Source organism: Triticum aestivum, chromosome 6B (assembly GCF_018294505.1).
Source record: "Triticum aestivum cultivar Chinese Spring chromosome 6B, IWGSC CS RefSeq v2.1, whole genome shotgun sequence".
Taxonomy (NCBI): domain Eukaryota; kingdom Viridiplantae; phylum Streptophyta; class Magnoliopsida; order Poales; family Poaceae; genus Triticum; species Triticum aestivum.
Genome location: NC_057810.1, coordinates 592,179,885 through 592,193,479, shown reverse-complemented (window position 1 = coordinate 592,193,479; position 13,595 = coordinate 592,179,885).

Genomic DNA, 13,595 nt, shown 5'->3' with positions numbered 1-13,595 from the left:
ATTTAACAAAGCCGAATACAGCTATTTTGTGTGGAGGACAGCATTGGAATATTCGGAGAAGGAACCTGCCTTGCAGTGCCGAAGACAATCTATGTGCCGAATACATCGCCATTGAAGCTCGGTTCAGGGGCTACTAAGGGACTCCTGGACTGTGGGGTCCTCGGGGAGCTGGCCTATGTGACATGGGCCGGACTGATGGGTCGTGAAGATATGAGATAGAAGGTCTTCTCCCGTGTCCGGATGGGACTCTCCTTTGAGTGGATGGCAAGCTTGGCGTCCAGATGTGTAGTTTCCTTCCTCTATAAGCCGACTTTGTATAACCCTAGTCCCCTCCGGTGCTTATATAAACCGGAGGGTTTAGTCCTTAAAGGCGATCAAATCATACAGGCTAGGCATCTAGGGTTTAGCCATTACGATCTCGAGGTAGATCAACTCTTGTAACCCCTATACTCATCAAAGTCAATCAAGCAGGAACTAGGGTATTACCTCCATTAAGAGGGCCTGAACCTGGGTAAAACATCATGTCCCCTGCCTCCTGTTACCTTTGATCCTTAGACGCACAGTTCGGGACCCCCTACCCGAGATCTGCCGGTTTTGACACCGACAGTCATCTGACCAAGGTTCATGAACACCTAAATTTCTTGCCAACGTGGCTAGTTCACGTGCTAATTTCACAATGAAATCATGTAAAAAAAGTCTTCAAATGGCAAGGATTTCAACATAAACAAGAATAATACATCAGGCAAGCCCAAGCTTCCTCCACATTGCTGCACCTTTAGATGTTTAGAGCATCTCTAGCAGACTCCTTATTTTGCGGGCCTTTAAAACCGTAATAAGGGTCGCAAAAACGTGTTTTAAGGGTCGATTTTATCTCCCACGGAACAGAACTTGCAAACGGCACTGTAAAAATGAATATTCCTCTCAGATATGCTCCCCGCCATCCTCCTCCGCCTCCCCTCCTCATTCCCCGCCGTCCCTCGAATGCCCCCGACGGCAGCCGGTCACATCCGCGAGGTGGCGCTCACTCCGTCCTCCTCACCCCGCCCTTCTTCGGTCCTAAATCGAATCGGCGGCGGCCGATTCCGGCGAGTGAAGGTCGATTCCAGTGAGGTATGCGGTGGAATTGCGGCGGCGCGTCCTTCTCGACGAGGTTTGACCGCTATAAGGACCACCCTCACTTTGGAATTCGAGCCTTCAAATATATGAGTCTCGGGTGTGGGTTTTCCGTTCCCTTTAAAATATTTAAGGGTCGGACCACTTTTACAGGATCTATTAGAGCATCTCTAGCAGACCCCTTAAAACTGGTCAAACCCTTATAATTTTCAAATTTTAAGGGTTTGGTCAAAAAAAGTGTGCCAAAAAGAAACCGTAAAAGTGGTTCGACCCTTAAATATTTTAAGGGGCACCGTAAACCCACACCCGAAACCCATATATTTGAAGGTTCGAAGGCCAAACTGAGGGTGGCCCTTATACCGATCAAACTTCGTCGGGAAGGATGCGCCGCCGCAATTCCACCGCATAGCTCACTAGAATTGTCTGTTGCCCACTAGAATCGGCCGCCGCCTGCCGGAATCAGCTGCCGGTTGTTCAAATTGGGGCCGAAGAAGGGCGAGGTGAGGTGGCCGGGATGATTGCCACCTCGCGGATGTGACCGGCCACTGACGGGGCGTTCAGGGGAGAAGGAGGACGGCAGGGAGCATCTCTCAGAGGAATATTCGTTTTTACAGTGCCGTTTACATGGTCTGTTCCGCGCGAGGTAAAGTCGACCCTTAAAACACGTTTTTTGCGACCCTTATAACGGTTTTAAGGGTCCGTGATATAAGGTCTACTAGAGATGCTCCTATGGACACTTTTTTCGACCAAAACCTTAAAACCTAAAAATTTAAAGGGTTTGACCGCTTTTAAGGAGTCTGCTAGAGATGCTCTTAGAGCAGCAACCAGTAGAACATTCCCTTTGTGAATTTTGATTGCAAACAACCACACCACTGCAGGTTTGGCCATTATTTTATAGAAAAGAAACATCAACGTTTATCTTCAGCAAAATTTCCTCCGGTCTTGACAACCTATTTAGCTGCCTGACCACTTGTCCATAGTGGCAATCTGCATCATGTGCATTTGCGAAATAATCCCTACCATAATACAAGAGCGAGGGAGTATTTTTTTTACTATCGTCAGGGGGTATTTTCTACGTCACTTTCCACCGTCACATTGCTGGTGCTTGAACAATAAATTCTATCTAAAGAAAACAATAATGATGAAAAATAGCTGATTCGAGGGCGCTGCCCTCGGCTACTGCGCCTCGCTCATGCCTTGGCGGCCGATTTTGGGCGCTGGCCGGATCGGCTGACGAGGATGCAGACGAGGACGGAGAAGACTCGACGGCCTCGCCGCCGACGCCGACCCCGTCCGACCTGTTTTGTGAATTTTTCAGTTCGGGTTACGACGAAGACGAGGTTGCCACGATGGTAGACTCGGTCTTACAGATCCGGCGAGGGATGGGCTCCATGCGGGAGAGAGGAAGGAGATGGTCCATCGAGTTGTTCACCGGAGAACGGCGGCGACGGCAATCAGGCCATGGAAGGGTCCTCTCCCGAAGGTTAGTCTTCCCAATCTTACGCTGTTTGATTTGATTAGGTCAGTGAGGGAGTCCCGGATTAGGGGGTGTCCGGATAGCCGAACTATCATCATCGGTCGGACTCCAAGACTATGAAGATACAAGATTGAAGACTTCGTGCCGTGTCCGGATGGGGCTTTCCTTGGCGTGGAAGGCAAGCTTGGCGATGCGGATATGTAGATCTCCTACCATTGTAACCGACTCTGTGTAACCCTAGCCCTCTCCGATGTCTATATAAACCAGATGGTTTTAGTCTGTAGGACAATAACGATAACAACAATCATACCATAGGCTAGCTTCTAGGGTTTAGCCTCCTTGATCTCGTGGTAGATCTACTCTTGTAATACCCACATCATCAATATCAATCAAGCAGGACGTAGGGTTTTACCTCTATCAAGAGGGCCCGAACCTGGGTAAAACATCATGTCCCTTGTCTCCTGTTACCATCCGCCTAGACGCACAGTTCGGGACCCCCTACCCGAGATCCGCCGGTTTTGACACCGACATTGGTGCTTTCATTGAGAGTTCCTCTGTGTCGTCGCAATCAGGAAGGATGCCTCTTCCCGTCTTCAAAGACGGTACCATTGCCAAAGGAGCTTTGGCCGCCGGTCAAGCTATCCGGCTGGGTGGTTTTCTTATGACCGCTTGCTCGGCCACCGCTTCGACGATGACCTCTCGGGTCATCAAAAGCGATCTTCGCATCAACTCGGAATTCGCCGAGCAGCTGGATCCGATGGAGCTCTCTTCCGTAAACGAGCTCTTGGATCGCATCGCCGCCCTGGGAGTCGCTACAGACTACGATCAGATTGGGCTTAAAACCGATCTGAGAGAAATTAACTCTCCCCAGGCTACCCACCATGTTGCGGTGGTAGAAGAACAACGCGGCGACTCTTCTTCTATGTTAAAAACCAGTTATGTCCGGATTCCCGATCCCTCCATGCCGGATTCCCGCGGAGGGACGGACGTCAATCGAGTACTGAACCTAAAGTCAGGCAGCGGACTAGATTCGTTGGACGACCTCCAGCAATCCAAGCTTCCAAATCCGGAAACTCCTCGGCCTTTGAGCCTCAGTTTGGGCGGGGTTCCGAATTTAGTTCCACCCGCCCACCCAAACACAAGCGATCTATATCAAATACGGCAAGAGCCCGATGAAACAGTACATCATTACTGGGCCAGATTCCTCCTGGTTATGGACAGGATAAAGGACTGCCATGAGGAAAGCGCAATCTCTATTTTCTGCAATAATTGCACGGACAAGGGAATCATGAACGCCATAAGTCATTGCAAGGTCATGCGCTTTGCCGACCTGGCGATCGTAGTACGAAAATACTGTGCGATGGAGAGTGCCTGGAAAACCGAAACTAGATTTTGGGACAATCCGGCCCTAAACACAACCTTAGTCCGGAATAAAAGGGTGCACCATGCTCAAGCACCTGGGTCAAAAACCAAAAAGCAAAAAACCCCTAAAGGGTACGGAACCGTACTGGAGGGATGGCTCAGCGGACCCTGCAAAATCCATAATGCAGAAGGCGCCACTCCAACACATAGCCTCCGGGCATGTTGGATACTACGGCAGGTGGCCAAAAGTGGCGAAGGGCTTCTAGCCCCGGAAAACCAGCCCAACAGTACCAGTACGGTATTAACAGTCTTCGAGACTTTCGCATCAAATAATATGCGGAAACGAACAATCCGCAGCCTCGCCGAAGTCTACCAAGTAGCAACAACAAATCCATGGAGCGACACGGCTATCACCTTCAATGCCAGCGACGAACCTAAATTCCGAACAGCCCGAGCACCAGCCGCATTGGTCCTCAGTCCCATAGTGGACGGCTTTCGTCTTACCAAGGTACTCATGGATGGCGGCAGCGGATTAAACCTCATCTACGAGGAAACCCTCCAAAAAATGGAAATAGACTGGAGCCGCATTGAGCGAAGCAGCACAACCTTTAGAGGAATAATCCCTAGTTGGGAAGTACGCTGCACAGGAAAAATCACACTAGATGTGGTGTTCGGCTCGCCAGACAACTACAGGTCCGAGGAAGTCACGTTCCAAGTGGCCCCGTTCAGCAGCGGATATCACGCTCTATTAGGGCGAGAGGCATTCACAATTTTCCAAGCTGTACCCCATTACGGGTACATGAAGCTCAAAATGCCCGGGCCCAATGGAATCATCACTCTGGTCAGTGATCCGGACACAGCACTCCGCACCGAAAATAAGACAGCCGCACTAGCCCTAGAGGCACTATCCGAAGCACTAGCGGCAGAAGAACTCACTGCACTACGCTCCATGGTGAATAGGGACGATGTGATACTCGATAAGAGATCTAAGTCCACATCTTTTAAACCAGCAGACGAAATAGTCAAATTCCAGGTCCATCCAACGGACCCCACAAAGACGGCCTCCATTGGGGCACAACTAAACCCTGATGTAGAAGCCGCACTATGAGAATTCCTTCGGGAAAATTGGGACATTTTTGCCTGGCACCCTTCAGATATGCCAGGAATCCCACGCAGGCTGGCAGAGCACAGCCTAAATATCCTAAAAGGATTCAAGCCAGTCAAACAGGCTCTTCGACGATTTTCCGAACCCAAAAGACAGGCAATGGGAGAGGAGCTAGCCAAACTATTAGAAGCTGGATTCATCAGAGATATAAAACATCCGGACTGGCTAGCAAACCTGGTAATGGTACCAAAAAAGGACAAATCTTGGCGCCTTTGTGAGACCTTAATAAGGACTGTCCAAAGGATCCTTTCCCCCTCCCCCGCATCGACCAAATCATCGATGCTACCGCGGGGCACGATTCATTGTGTTTCCTCAACGCATACTCCGAATACCATCAAATCAAGATGGCGGAAACAGACCAGGCCGCAACGGCATTCATTACTCCATACGGACCATTCTGCTTCAACACAATGCCCTTCGGACTTAAAAATGCCGGCACAACATATCAGCGCATGATTCAGACATGTCTGGCTACCCAGATCGGCAAAACAGTGGAGGCATACGTAGACGATGTGGTCATCAAGACCAAACACGTCGAAACTCTAGTAGAAGATTTGAGGCTCACATTCGACAACCTCCGAGCATATCACATTAAGCTCAACCCGGAAAAATGCGTTTTCGGCGTACCAGCCGGAAAGCTCTTGGGCTTCATTGTATCCGGTAGAGGAATTGAAGCAAACCCAGCCAAGATCCGAGCTCTGTCACAACTGGATATCCCAAAAGACCTCAAACAAATACAAAAACTGACTGGATGCGTGGCGGCTTTAAGCCGCTTCATCTCCCGTTTGGGAGAAAAGGCATTGCCTCTCTACCGCCTCCTCCGGCGCACCGAACACTTCGAGTGGACGGATGCTGCCACGGCCGGACTCGAAGAAATAAAGGCCATACTAGCAACAAATCCGGTCCTGGCCGCGCCCAACCTAGGCGAACCAATGTTATTATATATCGCGGCAACACATCAAGTTGTCAGCGCAGCGCTCGTCGTCGAACGAGAAGCAGAAGGACACAAATTCCCTCTTCAAAAACCAGTGTACTACGTATCCACTGTCTTAACCCCATGCAAGTCCCGGTATCCACATTATCAAAAGATAGCGTACGCGGTGTTCATGGCATCCCGGAAGCTGCGACACTACTTTCAAGAGTGCTCGATAACAGTGGCCTCCGAAGTACCCCTCAACGACATTATAAACAACCGCGACGCGACGGGCAGGATTGCAAAATGGGCCATTGAGCTCTTACCATTTGACATAACCTACAAACCAAGGCGAGCTATAAAGTCGCAAGTTTTGGCTGACTTCATCGCCGAATGGACCGAAGCCGAACTCCCTAAAGAGTACGGCGCATACTCCAATTGGATCATGCATTTCGACGGCTCCAAAATGTTGGCCGGCTTGGGGGCTGGCGTCGTACTGACGTCCCCAACCGGAGACACAGTCCAATACGTACTTCAGATAATGTACACGGACTCTAACAATGCAGCCGAATACGAGGCCCTTCTACATGGTCTCCGGATGGCAATCTCCATGGGTATTCAACGCCTAGAGGTGCGCGGGGACTCAAACCTCGCAATATCCCAAGTAAATGGAGACTTTGACGCCAAGGATCCGAAAATGGCAGCCTATCGTAACGCCGTCTTAAAAATGTCAGCTCGGTTCGAAGGACTCGAATTCCACCATGTAGCCCGGGATAATAACCAGGCAGCCGACGTGTTGGCACGCATCGGCGCAAAACGCGACGCCGTCCCTCCAAACATCTTCCTGGAGCGGCTCTTTAAGCCATCCGTACTATGGGAAGAGGAGTCCGGAAATAGCAACCCGGAACCAACCGCGCCACCCAACACGGAACATTCTGACACAGTCGGTGGCTCAGCCAATGAAATAACACCCTCAGCCCACGAAATAATGGCAGTAATCGCCCCGTGGACGGAACCATTCCTAGCCTACTTAACTAGGCAGGAACTCCCCGAAGACCAAAATGAGGCCCGCTGCATAGTTCGGCGATCTAAAGCCTACAAGGTCCATGAGGGAGAACTTTATAAGAAAAGCACAACCGGAGTCCTTCAAAGGTGTATCTCCGAAGAGGAAGGGCGAAATCTCCTGGCTGAAATTCACGCCGGACTCGGTGGGCACCACGCCGCAGCCCGGGCCCTTGTAGGCAAGGCCTTCCGTACAGGATTTTATTGGCCGACTGCCCGGGCAGATGCTCAGGACTTAGTCCAACGATGCGTCGGTTGCCAGCTCTTTGCTAATCAAAGCCACATGCCACCCACCGCCCTCAAAACTATACCCATCACCTGGCCGTTCGCGGTCTGGGGGCTTGATATGGTTGGACCCCTTAAAGGAGGAACCCACAAGCAAAAATACCTATTGGTCATGGTGGACAAATTCACCAAATGGATAGAGGCCAAGCCAGTTAAAACGGCCGAATCCGGACCCGTGATAGACTTCATATCCGGGGTAGTACACCGTTATGGTGTTCACAGCATCATCACTGATAACGGCACGAATTTCACGGCCGATGAGGTTAAACTCTGGTGCAAAAACATGGGCATCAGACTCGACTACGCTTCAGTCTATCACCCCCAAATTAACGGTCAAGTCGAACGTGCAAATGGTCTAATCATGAGCGGCATCAAACCCAGATTAGTGCGGTCCCTCACGGAATCTAACACGCACTGGGTAGAGGAGCTCGACTCCGTACTCTGGGGGCTGCGGACCACGCCGAACCGCACTACCGGATTCACACCATTTTTTATGGTATACGGCGCAGAGGCAGTTTTGCCCTGCGATATAACTCATGACTCACCTCGCGTGCGCATGTACGAAGAAAGAGAAGCCGAGTTGGATCGGCAGGACAGTTTGGACGCCTTAGAGGAGGAGCGGGACGTGGCAAAAGCTCGTTCCGCATTTTACCAGCAGCAGGCTCGAAGATATCAAAGCAGAGAAGTACGGGCCAAAACTTACAATGTTGGCGAACTTGTTCTACGCCTGCCGGACAAGAAAAAGGACAAACTCAAGCCCAAATGGGAAGGTCCCTTCATCATCGACCAAGTCCTGACCGGCGGAGCATACCGTCTACGTAACGCATCTGACAACCGACTCGAGCCGAACCCATGGAACGCAGCCCGTCTCCGAAGATTCTACGCCTAGCGCCGGACTCAGAGTTCGTCTCCCTCCTCCGTCCACCTTTTACATTTTCACTGTCTCTTGTTCCCCTCCTTCTTCCCCCCTTTTTTTAGTAAAAGCCTTTGATGGGCTGATCTGCGCATTGTTCGCACACACTTGATGTGCTACTAGCACTCATTATACCTGGGGGCTTCTTTAACAGAAGCTTATTTATACGGGCTTCATGCCCAACACATGTGTCATACTTCCGCATGTACCTTTTATTCACCATTATATGCATCGATATGACTTAAGTTTTGGCCAAGCTGGGTTGCCTGGCTCCTGTGCTTACCCCTACGTTCCCGATTGTTCGGCTAGGAGGTAAAGGGAGCACCTCTGCGATTGTTACTGCCGGGTCAGCCGGATGTGTACCTCAGACTGGGTGAAGCCGAAAGCTAGCGTTCTTAAGGGAATATTCGGTCGGTGACTTGAAAGATGATTTATTACTTATTTAAACTTATCTGCCCCCAGATGCTTTTTCTGCTCTTTTCGCAGTACGGACATGCACCTTAGGGCATGCCTCCCAGGGAAAGGAACCCCTAACGGAACTATTCTCCCTGGAAGATGTTTCTTACTAACCATGTAATATAACATAACTAGTTGGGCACTTGTCTGATAAAGCACTAATGACCCCTACGCCTGGTCTCCATGCATGCCCCGGTTTTTCTAACCGCTAGGGTATTCGGACACACTCCGGACTGTTGGGTCCCGAGGTTGAAGCGAAAAGGTCCGCAAAGACAAACGATCTACAATCCGGCTAGAAGGCATTTTACATGTCATTTTAAAATTACATCGTCAAATTGATTGATTGAACTCCTCTTCAATCCCATCTAACAGGCTGTCTAGCTTACAGTCCCGTTGGGAATATTTCGCGGCCAACTCTACTTGGCCGTACATTAAGCTCACAGGGATCTCCTTCCCATCGGGCCCCACAGGTCCGACCTCGGCCATGTGGTTTGGATCAGCCTTCGTGTACCGCGTCTTCACCATGGCCCAGGCCTCTCTGGCGCCTTGACGGCAGGCCGATATCTTCCACAGACGGAAGCGCTGCCGTACTCCCTGAAGCTTGTCAGCAAGCCCTCCAAGACCCTCGGGTAGGGAGACGGACGGCCATAAGGCCTGGACGACGCCGCTCATCGCCTGCCGAATACGTTCGTGCAGTTGCAGCAGCTCGGGAAGAAGGTCACCCGTGGAAGCAGGCATCTCCTCCGCCGGACGACCCGTGAGCACACCTACAGACACATTTCTGTCAATCGACTTCCTCGCCGAACTCTTCTTTTCAAAAGAGTTTGCTCAAGCACTTACTGTAAATGCCGCGACGAAGCCGCCGATTCTCCTTTACGGAGTCAGCCAGCTGGACCCGAACATCTTTTAGTTCTTCGCCCAGCCGGGTGTTGGCATCTTGGAGTTTGTTCCTCTCCTGCTGCACCCTCGTAAGCACCTTCTCGCCGGCCTTCAGCTGGCGTAGCAGATGTTGCTTGTCCGGTTCCAATCCGGCACCCTCTGCAATTCAATTGTCAGACTTACGCACACGCCGCACTTCATAAACTACTTATCTTTTCGAAGTATGTATTACCAGAGGGAGTCTCTGTGCCTCCTCCTGCGGCGGCTAGTGCGGCCTCAAGTTGGGCCTTGCACTCTTGAAGCTCCTGGGACAGACAGGTATTCTTCTCCGTAAGATCCTGCATAAACAAATGATCCTTAAATCAGTTATTCTAACTATTTTAAGTCTCGGGGGCTACTGGCATATATAACTATTAAAATTCCTCACCCGTATGTCTTTCACATACTGCTCCGTGGCTCTGGTTAAACCATCTCGAGCGCACGGAGGTGCGCGTCTCCCGCATTAAAGGCATTCAGTGCCTCCGGAGAGAAACACGCGTCACGAAGAACCGTCCGGCGGCGCCTGTGATTCATGGCGCTCTCCACCTCAGACCTGGTAGCGGACAGCCTGTCGGTATCCTCCGTTGGAGGACCACCCGACTCATGTGTTCGCCTCCCCTTCCGGACCACGCGTTGGAGCATGGCTGGCAGAGGCTTGATTGCCAACCTCTCCGGACACTGTTCGGCGAGCGCTCTTCCTCCTGGAAAAATCATGAGCGTCAGTATACCTCCTAGGGATCTTTCCCTTAAAAACAACAGTGCGCCGTACCGTTGCGGCGACGTTTCGATTCACGCCGCACTCCTCTTCCGCCTGCTGGGCCGGACTGACCCTCGCTGGTCAGCCGCCGCGGGTTCGGCTTCCTGCCTTAAAGGCGCCTCCTGCAATGCACCATTGGTATATGATGGTCAGAAATGAGCATGGATCAAATGATGGTGTTAGGACTCCGGTCGTAGTCACCTGGGAAGCCGGAGATAAACCGGGGTAGTCAGCCGTAATGGCGACTAGAGCATTGTCCATGCTAAGTTGGTGGAACACCCCGTCAATCAGCTCCACCTTTATGTCCGTATCCTCTTCGGAGGCCGGATCAAGGGATCGTCCCGGATCCTCGGGTTGTGGAGTCAGGCTTTGTATGCCCTCCACGTCCCGACGCAGCTCCTGCGTCAGAATCACAAAGTGAGACACTTAACTTTGGGAATATGGATCAGACAGATAAACATCCGCTTACCCAGCTCTGAGGGTTATTCATGGATAATCCATTCAATGAACTCGTGCGGAGGAAGTCCTCCTTCTCCCCCTTGTACAAGCCGGACAGGATCTTCACCAGATCAGCGGCCGATCTCGGCCCCTTGCGGCCATGACAGGTGGCGTCATCCTCCCCATTGAAATCCCACATGGGGTGGCCCTGTATTGGAGCGGCTGCACCCCTCGTGTAATGCACGTGGCCATGACTCCAATCATGGTCAATCCGGAGTGGGCCAGTAACCTTATCCGGCCCATCAGATATTAGACGCTCCCATCATCTTCCCGTTGAGGGCTCCGCGGGCGCCAACTCAGGCGTTTCTTCAAGGGAGCGTTGCTGAACTCCGGGAGGCCGATCCGAACTGGATCCAGCAGTGGGGCGTCCTCCATATAGAACCATTCTGAAGGCCAGTCTTCGGACGCCTTCTTCGGGGTGCCGGATAGATATCCGGTCCCGGCGATGCGCCATATTTCGGCTCCGCCCACTTGATATATCGACCCCTCGTGAGAACGGGGTACGAGGCAAAACAATCTCTTCCACAGCGCAAAATGGGGCTCGATGCCCAAGAATAGCTCGCAAAGAGCTACAAAGCCCGCGATGTGCAGAATGGAGGCAGGTGTAAGGTGGTGAAGCTGGAGTCCGTAGAACTCCAAGAGCCCCCGGAGAAAAGGATGTATGGGAAATCCGAGTCCCCTTATTAGATAAGGGACGAAGCATACCCGCTCTCCTTTGGAGGGGTTGGGGATGCTCTCCGCCTGCTTTCCACCCCTGAAGGTGGCCAGTCCGGCTCGAACCGGAACCATGAAGGCTGGGGGAAGATATCCCTTGGTTTGGAGCGTCACTAGCTCGCTGTGTGGAACTGAGCATCTCCCCCAATCTCCTAGCTGAGGGCTAGGAGCGCGAGAGGAGGAGTCGCGTTGACTATCCATGATGGAATGGATTTTTGTCAGAGGCGCTTCGATGAGTACTTGCGGAAGGAGGATGGTGTGAGTTGGATCTAGATCCTCTCCTCTCTTATAGGCGGCTCGTTCGCGCGGCTAGGGGTAAAACGCAAAAAAACCCTAGCTTTTCACATTCACATGACACGTGGAAGAGGGACATTATTGGACGTGGAAGCCAAGGAGCGCAACACTTATAAGGAAGCCGGGCACTATTCGGCAGGCACATGAAATTTGAAGGAGAACCCGCCTTGCAACGCCAAAGACAATATACGCGCCGGACTCGTCTTCATTGAAGCCTGGTTCTGGGGCTACTGAGGGAGTCCCGGATTAGGGGGTGTCCGGATAGCCGAACTATAATCATCGGCCGGACTCCAAGACTATGAAGATACAAGATTGAAGACTTCGTCCCGTGTCCGGATGGGACTTTCCTTGGCGTGGAAGGCAAGCTTGGCGATGCGGATATGTAGATCTCCTACCATTGTAACCGACTCTGTGTAACCCTAGCCCTCTCCGGTGTCTATATAAACCGGATGGTTTTAGTCCGCAGGACAACAACGATAATGTGGGGACCAATTCTCCGAGTATTAATTTCCAGAAAATGGCCTTTGTGCTCACCAGCCCCAGGATAACTGTTAGCTGATGAGGCACCAACTTGATACAGAAATTCCAAGAAAAATACAAAATATGTAGTACAAGACCATTCTGGCCTGTGAGTACAACAAATGGTTTCTAGTGTTTGATGGCGGCAGCGTGTTGTGAATCGTCAGTGTCTATGGGACTCCAATTCCCACAGGAACAGCTGACCAGGTTAACTCCTATCTTCGCGAGGTTGCTATCCCATAGCTTAGGTTCCGGGACTGACACCACGGTCGCTCCTCTCTGCGCAAGAAAATCTGGCCAAGACAATAGCCAGGGACAAGCCAGTGAGTACTTTGAATGTACTCGCAAACATTATGAACACAGATGTAATATAATAATGATGTGCTGAATATATCTTATGCTCCTAACGTTAGTCACAAAACATGAATAAAACTCTGATGCGTGCAAGCATGTTATTTATGAATATGCAATAACATAGTAGTATTTAAATTATGAAATAATAACAAGCATGCCACAGTCGGGCGTCTTAGCGAGACCACATAAAGGGCTTTAAAAGAAATGCCACAGTCGGGCGTCTTAGCGACACCGCATAAAGGGCTTTAAAAGAAATGCCACAGTCGGGCGTCTTAGCGACACCACATAAAGGGCTTTAAAAGAAATGCCACAGTCGGGCGTCTTAGCGACACCACATAAAGGGCTTTAAAAGAAATGCCACAGTCGGGCACATAAAGGGCTTTAAAAGAAATGCCACAGTCGGGCGTCTTAGGGACACCACATAAAGGGCTTTAAAAGAAACAATCATAGTGAATATCCCAGAGGTAGAACCATTCCAGGGATATTCGATAATACCAAAATATCACGGGTTAGTTCACAATGAAAATAATAATCATAAATATCACAAGTCACAATTAGTGATACCAGCTCTGGTTTAACAGTTTACCTCCGAAGACCGACACTAAGACCGACACTTGACCCATCCCAGGCTGTAGTCCTTAACCATGGACACGGCTATTCGAATAGGTTTAATCTCTGCAGAGGGTGTACTATTTACCCACGAGTGACGGATTCCTTTAGTCCATCGGGACTAATTCCGTCTATGGTCTTTTTGTTGAAAACACACCTAACTTGCACACACCAGCTTAACTCACA